Genomic DNA, 10,781 nt, shown 5'->3' with positions numbered 1-10,781 from the left:
CACCATCAGATTTGTTAGCTATCGATTCACTTCAACAATTTCTATAATCCATTTCTATTATATCATACAAATCTTATTATATTAGCAAGACAACATACTCATTACACTATCAGATCAGAAATTTTCACTCTATGTTGGCATGTACACATTTTTAAAACTCTTTTACCTTCGATTTAAGCCTAGAATCGACTAAACCTTAGCTCTGATACCATTAAATGTAACACCCCAACCCGTATCTGACACTGATCCGAGTTCGAGGTGTCACATTGACTTTTAAAAACTTTGTCCTTTCCAAATCCACTAAAATCTTAATTTCCTCATTTGAGAAAATAATTACTTTACAGTAATTAATACTATCAAATTGTTTTACAAACCATTCAGAGCATATTAAACTCAATCAATTAGTACATACCAATTATATTCATAATAATCAAATACATTTAAATCATCTATTTTCTGATATGAAACTTTGTAAGGGAGATACTGACATGTCTTGCTCTTCTTCGCTTTTCTACTCGCTTATGTAACCTACGTGTGAAACAATCACACGCTAAGTCTATGACTTAGTGAGACATTACAGTTATAAAAGAACTCTAATTATTTAAACATGCAGGAACACATCATCTCATGATGTCATACCAAAACAATATACCATTACATACAATGTAATATACTCATATACATATCTCACACTATTTCCATTACTAAACTTATTCCACTATCCATATTCTTATCATTTATGTCTTATAATCATATACTCGTATGTCTATTCTTTTAAGCCACATATGATTCATTTAACCAAGCAATACACACATCATTATATAATCATATAATGCAATTCATATTACAAAAGCATATACTTTACATATAATATATATATTTATTGTTATCTGTTTGTTAGCCCATGTACATATGTGAGAACTGTAGATATATGAGTCTACTGAGGTTCTGCACTATGCTGTCACCACAGCTCGTAAAATTGTCCCGAATGACCTATCCAGAGGTCATAAAGAACCTCGACAACTGTCCATAGGTCCCGAAAAACCTAGATAAACTGTCCATATGTTCTTTAGAACATAAGTATATTGTCCATATGTCTCGAAAGACATAGGTAATTCTGTCTATATGTTCCGTAGAACATAGGTAAACCCTCGACTCTTGGCATGCCAATTATACCCCTAGCTCTCATATCACATAATATGGACATTATCATTTATGACAGTTCACATCACTTGTATCATATAAACATGTAATCTCATATCTCGTTCTCATATAACTTGTATATCATTTCACATTTTCACATGCACATTTCACTTTTCATATGATTTCATAATCATACGTCACTTAGCTTAGAACACTTCTCTTATTCTCATATGCTTCACATACATCACATATTCATATAGGCTCACGGTTTTATCACCTATCAATAGTATATGTTCATATAATTTCCTTTTACCTTATCAGTAAATACTACTTATTTTATCTCACATTTCCATTTATTTACATAAGCCACATAGCATTTACAAGAACATATTCACTCATATAATCAAGCATACATATATTTCGTGTCATTCATTTCATTCTCTATATCCTTATCACATAGCTTATTTTATTTCTCATGTTCTTATTTACTTATGTTCATATATATAGAACAACATGTCAAACATATCACATATACATGTAACCATGTAAATCATTTCACATACAATAACATTGTAAGAGTTACTTCTTACCATGGTAACTCTGTCACTGGCTCATCGCAAGCCAATGTTCTTTCTATAACATAAGCACAAATTAAATTGCACTCACATTGGCCTTACTAAATTCCAATCCCATTTTATGGTTATTTTCTTTCGATCGAATCTTAACTTGATAGTCATCTCGGAACTTGTTCGTGCTCGATGTCTATATAATCATACATTGATACATATCAGTATCCAATTGATATATTCTAATCTATCATTTCTTAGACCAAAAGAACGATATAATTCTATTTTCCCTTGAAGTGCATCGGTACATTCTACAATGTATCGATGCATTCTTTAACATGTGCATCGATGCACTATCCATGCATCTGTACACAATTCACCTTCGATGTTCAAATCTTAAGGGAGTGCATCGATGCACTCCTTATGCATCGATACATTAGTGGCATTCGATGTTCATTTATTTGAGAGTACATCAATACACATTGAAGATGCATCAATGCACACAACCCAAAAATTACATTTTGAGCTCAAAAATTCTTACTTTGTCCTCAAATTCTACTTATTAATTCCTCCTTATACCTTACAACTTATCTATACATATGTAAACCTTCTTATAACATTATAACACTTCACTGTCCCTTATAATTCACCATAATTCTTGAATTAAAGAATTTCATCAAATTTTCCATGTGTTCTTAATTCAATTTTATCACCTCTAACTTCTTAACTAGCCCTTTGACAAGTCAAATTTATCCTCAAATTCTACTAACTCCTTTTATTTCAAGAATTCACTTAAAAACTCCTTTTACTTAATCTCTCCTAACTCTGTCATTTTTTGATTTTAAGATAACTTAAGCTTTCCTTAAGCTTAGTTATCGTCTAATGATCACAAACTAACCTTGAATTCATCAAGAAATTAACTAACCATGAACTCACCTTTGATCATGGCTTCCACGTGAAGGAGAAGAAGAAAGGAAAAGAAGAGAAATCCCTCTTTTTCCACGTGGTTCCCTATCTTATAAAGAAAAAATAAAAATCTTACTTGTAAAATGACCATTTTACCCCTTATTCCATCAGTTATTTACTGAACAATAAAATAAATATTTCAAATCTTTCAAAATCAGACTTTAAATTTTCAAAACTTTCATTTTAGTTACTTACTCTTGTTTTGGGATGTTACATCGTCTACTATAGAGACAGAATACATGGCAGTTTCAAAGGCTATAAAGGAAACAATTTGGCTTAACGGGTTGATTGAAGACTTGGGAGTTGTTCAAAGTCACATTAGTCTCTATTGTGACAGTCAGAGCGCTATTCACTTAGCGAAAAATCAAGTCTACCATTCAAGGACTAAGCATATCGACGTGAGGTATCACTTTGTGCGGGAGATCTTTGAAGAAGGAAAGATTCTACTTCAGAAAATTGCGACATCAGAAAATCCTGCAGATATGATGACCAAGGTGGTAACAGTAATCAAGTTCAATCATTGTTTGAACTTGATTAACATCCTGAAAGTATGAACACCTTCGGGTGTGTGGCGTTTATGAGCGCAATTAGAGGCACTACAAATTTGGGGAGTTGAAGAAGTTGAGTAAGCTTGGTAATTTCAAGCCAAGGTGGAGATTTGTTAGATTTGGCTTGAAATTAAGTTGGCAAGTTGGAAATTTCATCTTGGTTGGTGGCCAAACTTTGAACATGGAAATTTCATATTTGGTGGCTAACTTGTACACATTGGAAAATTCTTTGGTAGGTGACCAAACTTTGAACATGGGAATTCCATATTTTGTCCCTAAAATATTAGATTATTTATAAGTTTAGTCTTTAAAACTCAACTATAAATAGACATAAGTATTTCCATTAGAAATTATCCCAAAAACAAGTTCTCTCTTCCTCTTGTTTTCTTCATTCTCTCACTTTGAGAATTCTAAAGAATTCAATTTGTTGTAATATTTGTTGATAGTGAAGTTATCATCCGGTGTGGTGCTCGAGGAGTAGACGATATTCTCGTCGAACCTCGTAAATTTGTTGTGTTATCTCCTTTATTGTTTTTATTCGGGTTTTTTTCCATTGTGTTTCAATATTCAATAGTTTGATAGGTTTATCCACTGTGCAACCTTTTGTGGTTTTGATCTTGATATTTTAGGTCAATTTTAAAACTATGTTCGTGTAGGAAATAATCCGATTTCCCCGACAAAAAGAATGCCTTGTAACATTAATGGGGAAACGGCTTATTGATGTCAATTTTCCGAAGGTAAAAAAGTATTGTAAACAATCATCTCTACAATAATCTAAATGCACTGCAACATTATCCAGCAACAAAATAGAAAGCTAAAACACATTCTCCAACTCCGCATAATAATATCAAGATGTGGCTGACCAAATGGCCGCCCCGGAAAAAGGCCATCGGAAGTCATATACAGCAACCAGACCTTTTAGTTTCATCATCCGTGTTTCTCAAGTTCAGCTTCGGTATCCGATATATGTTTCTTTAACGCGGCTATTCTTCGCCCGAGTTCTTCTTTCGTTCCTCGGATGATGGCCGGCTCGTGCGGTGTGAGAAAATGGTACGAGAATGATTTCAGTGCTTCAACCCCAGTAACCTACATACATAACCATCCAAAGGCTAACATATTGAAATGGTAAAATGGCTACCACCATATGAAAACGATGATCGATACTAGGTAAATAACATAATGAAGGATTGATGCATAGTTGAAAGCAAAAGGTTTACGTGAAGTATCCTTGAACTCACCTCTTCTGGCAGCAGTGGCAGCTTAATGATGTGGAAATCATCATATAACATGTAAAACTGATCCAGATACTTTTGTTGCATCCGCACTCTTGCTTTTAGTAACATGGACTCGACCTCTTAATTACAACACAGGCCGATTGAATGGTAAGCATTTTGTTTAAAGAACAATTCCAATGGGAGAGAGGAGAAAGGGAAAGGCTATCTCGAAAATACGTAGTAAGAAAGTACGTAACCGTACCGTCATAGTAAAAAATTACTTGGTTAATGACAACATTGTGTGTATCTATCTCGAATTTGGTGAGTTCCTGCACCAATCTCTGTTTCATAGAGAGAAAGGAACTCTGGAATGCAAACACACACAAAGGTTGTCAAGTCCTGCCAAAAGGAAAGAGCATTACACACAAACACAAATGGAAAGTGAAAACAAATGTTTTCAACACTTCACAAGCTCTAGTGGGTCTGTAATGGCACCTGCAGCTCTTTTTCTTGTTAATTTTGAGGTAATGTTTTTCAGTTTATTGTTCTATGAAAACGTATATGTATGTTGGGGAAACAGACTAGAGAATGGTACAACTTACTGGATCTTCAAACTGCTTGTTAACTTATTCAATCACCTCTTTCAAGCCTTCAAGCTTCCCCACAAGTGTATCCTCCCTGAATTCATCGTCAATCCCGAAAAGGCGGGTTATCTACCACAATGAGTTTCAACTTTCATGAGCTGAAAAAACTGATCAACAATAAAGAAACCGATCATCCTAAGACTTGGCCAGCAATAGACCAAGGGAAAGGGCCACCAGACAGAACCTTAAGCCTATCAGTTTTTCATCTACAGGTCCATTGTTGAGAGAAATCTTTTGAAAACCAGCTGAGCTATATCGGGTTACAAGACATAAACCAGATTTTAGTGTCATACCTGACCCAATAAGCCACCGAATTTACTTTTCAATGACATCACTTTTGCAAGTCCCTTCTCTAAGGTAGCTGGAAACTGTAACAGCCGAAGCGTATGTCCAGTCGGGGCAGTATCAAACACAATGCAAGAATAATCCATTTTTTGCACCAATCTGTACGGAAGTATTACATTCAGACAACAATAGATCAAAAAGCACAAGTAGAAAGTGATCATGAGCATGCAAGACTGCATATTTTTCCAGTAAATCCAAGAATCAACAGCCATTAATGAAGACTGAGAATAAAGAAATATTCCTACTTAAGCATCTCTGCAAAGCTCATTGCCTCATCAATTCCTGGAATCGCATTTGCCAAATCCGTAAATAAACCATCCATTCCTTCACCTCCACTCACATCATCATCTTCTGATGTAGGATCCACCTCCTATTATGCATCATTTGTAGAATGAACACAAGGAAAACATATTGACCTCATGCATACATATATGCATATATATGTATATATAAATCCCATCAATAGCCAGAATACAGAATCAAATGGAAAAAAAAAATGATACCATGGCATATAGATTGGTGAAGCCATTGACCATCGTGGGTGTCTTTATGAATCTTTGTTGGAAGACGTCGCTGAGATTATGAGTAGGATCCGTAGATATAATCAACACAGAGGGTCGGACACCAGCCAAGAGGATCGATATAATGGCGCTACAGGTGGTCTTACCCACACCTCCTTTGCCGCCAACAAAAACCCACTTCAGGCTCTTCTGGTCCAGTATGTTTTGAACCGTTGGCACCGGTGAGTCTTGATTGTCCGCCATTCTCCTTCTAACAAAAACGTTTTTTTTATTTCTTCCTTTTTTTTGTCAACCTAAAACTAACTGGAAGTACCCAGAAGATCTTATACTGCAAATCCGGAGTTATTTGTTGAAAGGCGTCATGTTTTTATAACGTTAATGTAGATGCTTAATTTGTCTGGGTAGTTAAGAAACCAGAAAAAATTAGAGGGAACGGTTTGTAGAGAGTGGGGTTATTGTGAGTTATCAAAAAAACTGTAAATGGGGGATGGTCAGTTTTTTTAAATATAACCATCACAAATTACAGGGGAGCGGGAGGGGAGACCTTTCATACTTCACGGGGAGAGAACAAAAAAAAAAACAGGAGAAAAACAGAGAAAAAGGGGAAGGGAAGACCGCCACTTTTGGTTGATTTTTTTTTTGAGGAAATAGAAAAACAGAAATGACATTGTACTGAAATTTACTTCTATTTTGGAGATCAAAGGAAACAGAATTTACTTGTTTCAACAAACCAAGGCAATTTGTTGAGTTAATCGAATGACGAAATTGGCCAAGAGGGGTGTGAATTGGCAATAAAAAATTTTGTGGAAGCTTTTGCAGAAAATTGAAAATAATTGCACAGCGATTTACAGTGGTTCGACTTTCTCAAACAAAGTCTACGTCCACTACCTTAGCTATCCACACTAAGGATTTTCCAACAAATTCACTAATTTGTTCTTTCTTTTGAGGCCAAAGAGATAACCTTACAATTCCCTCAAGAGTATACCCCAACTCTTGAGAACACTCTTTTCTCAAAGAGAAGATTACAAATTTGCAAACTTACAAGAAAACCTCACAAGGTAAGATGTTTGCACAATTCTAGAACAAAGAAAAGAACACTCAAAGATGAATACAATTGAGCACAAAAAGTGTTCTTGAAAGCAAAATGAATATTGAATGAAAATGGGCTTTGAAATGCTCAAACTTGAGGTTTGATGCTTTCTCTTTGATTCTCTCTTGATTCTAGTTGCTTGATGTTTCTTGTTACTGATCAATGGCTTCTAAGCTTGCTTAAATACACCTTGGATCACTTCTGAACGTTGGGGATGATTAGAAAAAGATATTATAGCCGTTTTAGTGTGAAAACATTTAATAAAATAGCTTGGAGCGTGGGGGGAATCGGTTCCCCCTCATAGGGAATCGGTTCCCTAAGTGTAAAATTCAAATATTTCGACCGTTGAACAGGGGGGAATCGGTACCCCTGGGGGGGGAATCGGTTCCCTCCGAGCATACTGGAAATCTCGGAGCCAAACCATTCAGGGGGGAATCGGTTCCTCCTATGGGGGGAATCGGTTCCCCTCTGAGCAATCTGTAATTTTTGGCTTTGAATTGGTTCGAAATACTTTGTAAAATTATTTTGAAATTGTTTTATAATTAAAACTTAATTTTACACTTAAGTAAGGATTAAAAATGATTTTTAAAATATTTGGAGTAATGTTTTGATATTCGAATAGTTATATCGAATATACTTAGAAAATCATTTGGAAAATCTTAAAATCCATTTAACTTAATTTGTTATATCGAAATATTAAAATGTTTCAACAATCTCCCCTTTTTGATATAACAAAACATTTTAGTAATTTTAAGATTTTTGAAATCAAGTTTGAAATTACTCCCCCTTACTTTAACACTTCTTCAATTTATCATGTAAAACATTTAACACTTATTCTTCTCCCCCTTTTGTAAATCAAAAAGACATTGTAAAACAAGGTTTTGAAAATCATTTAGTCAATTGATTTATTAATTATAAGCTTAAGCTGCTAAGATCACAATCAAAAGAGAGGTTAGCCATTAGTTTCATAAATCAATATTCATAAATAATGTGATATGGCAAAATTGGTCATATTACTAATGATAATGTAAATGATGCAAAAATGAATAAAACACCAAACATATAAGTTCACACCATTCATAAATCCAAAATCCAACAATCCACAAAATCAAACAATTCAAAATGTTGAAACAATATTCATTTTGTTCAAAGTTTTAAAGATAAACATAAAATTAAGCATCCGGATCGGTAGGAGGAAAACGGGCTCGCATAGCGGCCATCTCGTGTGTGAGTTCATTGATACGAGCGTTGGTTGATTCATTGTTTGCACGCATCTCCCGAAGAATCTCTAAATGTTGAGCTCCCATTGTGGATAAATGAGACTCTATAGAGGAAAAGCGCGAGTCCATGGTAGCGTATCGGAAATCGAATGTCTCCATAAAGGATTGAAAATATGGAGGCATTTGATGCGTTTGTTGTGCTTGCTCCTCGGGCTGCTCTTCGGGTTGTTCAGGTTCTTCTTCAGCTTCATCATATCCCTCATTAATTGTTCAAACTCGGGATCTTCGTCAGCCTCGGGTGGAGCTTGTGAAGAACTAGCTCCCGGAGTAGAAGAACGAACCCATTCACCGGTTTCTTGTCCTTTACCATCCCGCTCTCGTTAAGGAAAGAAGATTTATTTGTTTCTTAAGAGGAAAAACGACATCTAGACCGACTCTAAGCCCAGCTTTGGAAAACAGATTACTCAAAAAGCAACTGTAAACTAGAGATGAACAATGTTTCTTGTTAGGAACAAGATTTACGGTTTCAACAGTTTCAGCAAAAATAATCTGAGGTAGGTTAATTTTAATACGGTTTTCGAAACAATGTAACCACCAAAGATCCAAAGCTCTAAGAGTAGAATAACGACCTCCGGATGGTCGAAACCACCAAGAAATCATTAGATGAAGAAAACGCTCATGTAGGTCTAAGACACGCACTATCTCTTCTTTTATAACGAGAACCTAAAATTGTTTTCATTCGAATACCATCATTATCTAATCCAAATGTATTGGCTATATATGCGGGTCATATATAAGAATTGTCCTAGGAGGTAGGAACGAATTCTATGGTTTCGGTTTCAGCTTGGTTTTAACACATACGGCATTAGAGTAGAATATACGAACAAGTTGATGGTAAACGATGGGTTCAAGATCAAATAGTTTATCAAATTTCCATTCTTGTAAAATGGGAAGATATTTAAAATCAATAGCTAACATAGCTTGACGAGAAGGAATACGTTCTTCCTGGATTTTGTAAGAATCGAAATATTGATAATACCAAAATCGGTGATTTCTAGACCCAGGATGATTAAAACACGAATTTTGAATAGTCAAGTTAGGATCAGTGGGATTGGGATTAGAAATTGGAATAGAAGGAGGATTTGGAGGTGGATTTTGTTGACGACTAGATGAAGACCTAGGACGTTTAGGATTTGACATGGTGAAGGAAATCGGAATAGATAGAATAACCTGCAATTTTAAAACAAATGTATGCAACTCAATTAATCCCAAAACTCAATTGAGTCCTCAATATTTCAAGGTTCTCTAAATCAATCCTAATGGGCAAAGTTTTTGAGAAACTTTTGAAAAATATGGTTTTGAGAAACAATATATGTATAGTTTTCATAATAACAACATAATTTAATCAAAACACAATAATTTGAAAAATAACAATTTTTTTTTTATTTCGAAAATTAAAAAAATTTGAAAAATTCTTGTGTTTTTGATGAAATTAGTTGTAACATCTAGTTTCTAATCACTAAATAATCAATGCCCGATCACTATTTCAACCTAGAACTAATTAAAACTAATCCTATGTTCAAAAATAATGAAATAAAGAGTTTAGAAAAATTACCTTGAAAGATGAAGATTGAGGGGATTTAGATGTTGTTTGCACAACTTTAATGATTTCAACAGGTTTAGAAGATGATATATGAAGTAAATTCCGATTAATATCGTCGATTTGAGACAAAAATGGAGATTTGAGGGTGTAGGAGGTGAAAAACGGCGGAAGAGAGAAGAAAATGAGGGTTTGGGATTTTGGGGGTGTTCTGTCGATTTTAACAGAACCCCAGGGGGGTATCGATTCCCCTGTGGGGGGAATCGGTTCCCCTTCAAAGGGGGAATCGGTTCCCTCAGGGGGGGATCGATTCCCTCTGCACCAAAATGCTAAAATTCGATTTTTTAAGCACAAAATGCTAAATTAATCTTTTCTAGTGGTATTGGCAACTCATATATCAAACATTAATTATGTTCAAATAATTAATTTAATCTTTAATTAATTTTTGAACATAAAATTAATTTTCATTAAGAATCACAAACTCCCCCTAACTAATAGCAAGAATGCAATCAAAAATTATTATTATAAGCATTTTTCAAGATTATTAAAAGTGCTAAAAATTATTTAAACACTAAGTGAAGATAGGTTGGTCAAACCTAATTCTCTCCTAAGTGTCCAAAATCTTTTCCTTGTCTAAGGGTTTTGTAAAGATATCCGCTAATTGGGTGCAAAGTATCAACAAATTCTAGAACTACATCTTCCTTAGTGACATGGTCTCTAATGAAGTGATGTCTTATTTCAATGTGCTTAGTTCTAGAGTGTGGGATGGGATTTTTAGTGAGACAAATAGCACTAGTATTGTCACACTTGATAGGAATAGTACCTACTTCAATTCCATAATCAAAAAGTTGTTGTTTCATCCATAAAACTTGTGCACAACAACTACCAGCTGAAATGTATTCGGCTTCAGTGGTAGATAATGCA

General features: G+C 34.7%; 1 pseudogene; it reads right to left on the bottom strand.

Moving 5' to 3' along the window:
• Positions 1-3,945: 3,945 nt before the first annotated feature.
• Positions 3,946-6,314, bottom strand: LOC120147706 (annotated as a pseudogene).
• Between the last annotated feature and the right edge of the window lie 4,467 nt (positions 6,315-10,781).

This window comes from Hibiscus syriacus, unplaced genomic scaffold, assembly GCF_006381635.1.
Source record: "Hibiscus syriacus cultivar Baekdansim isolate YM2019G1 unplaced genomic scaffold, ASM638163v2 tig00002575_pilon, whole genome shotgun sequence".
NCBI lineage: Eukaryota > Viridiplantae > Streptophyta > Magnoliopsida > Malvales > Malvaceae > Hibiscus > Hibiscus syriacus.
This window is presented reverse-complemented; position numbering and strand designations above follow the sequence as displayed.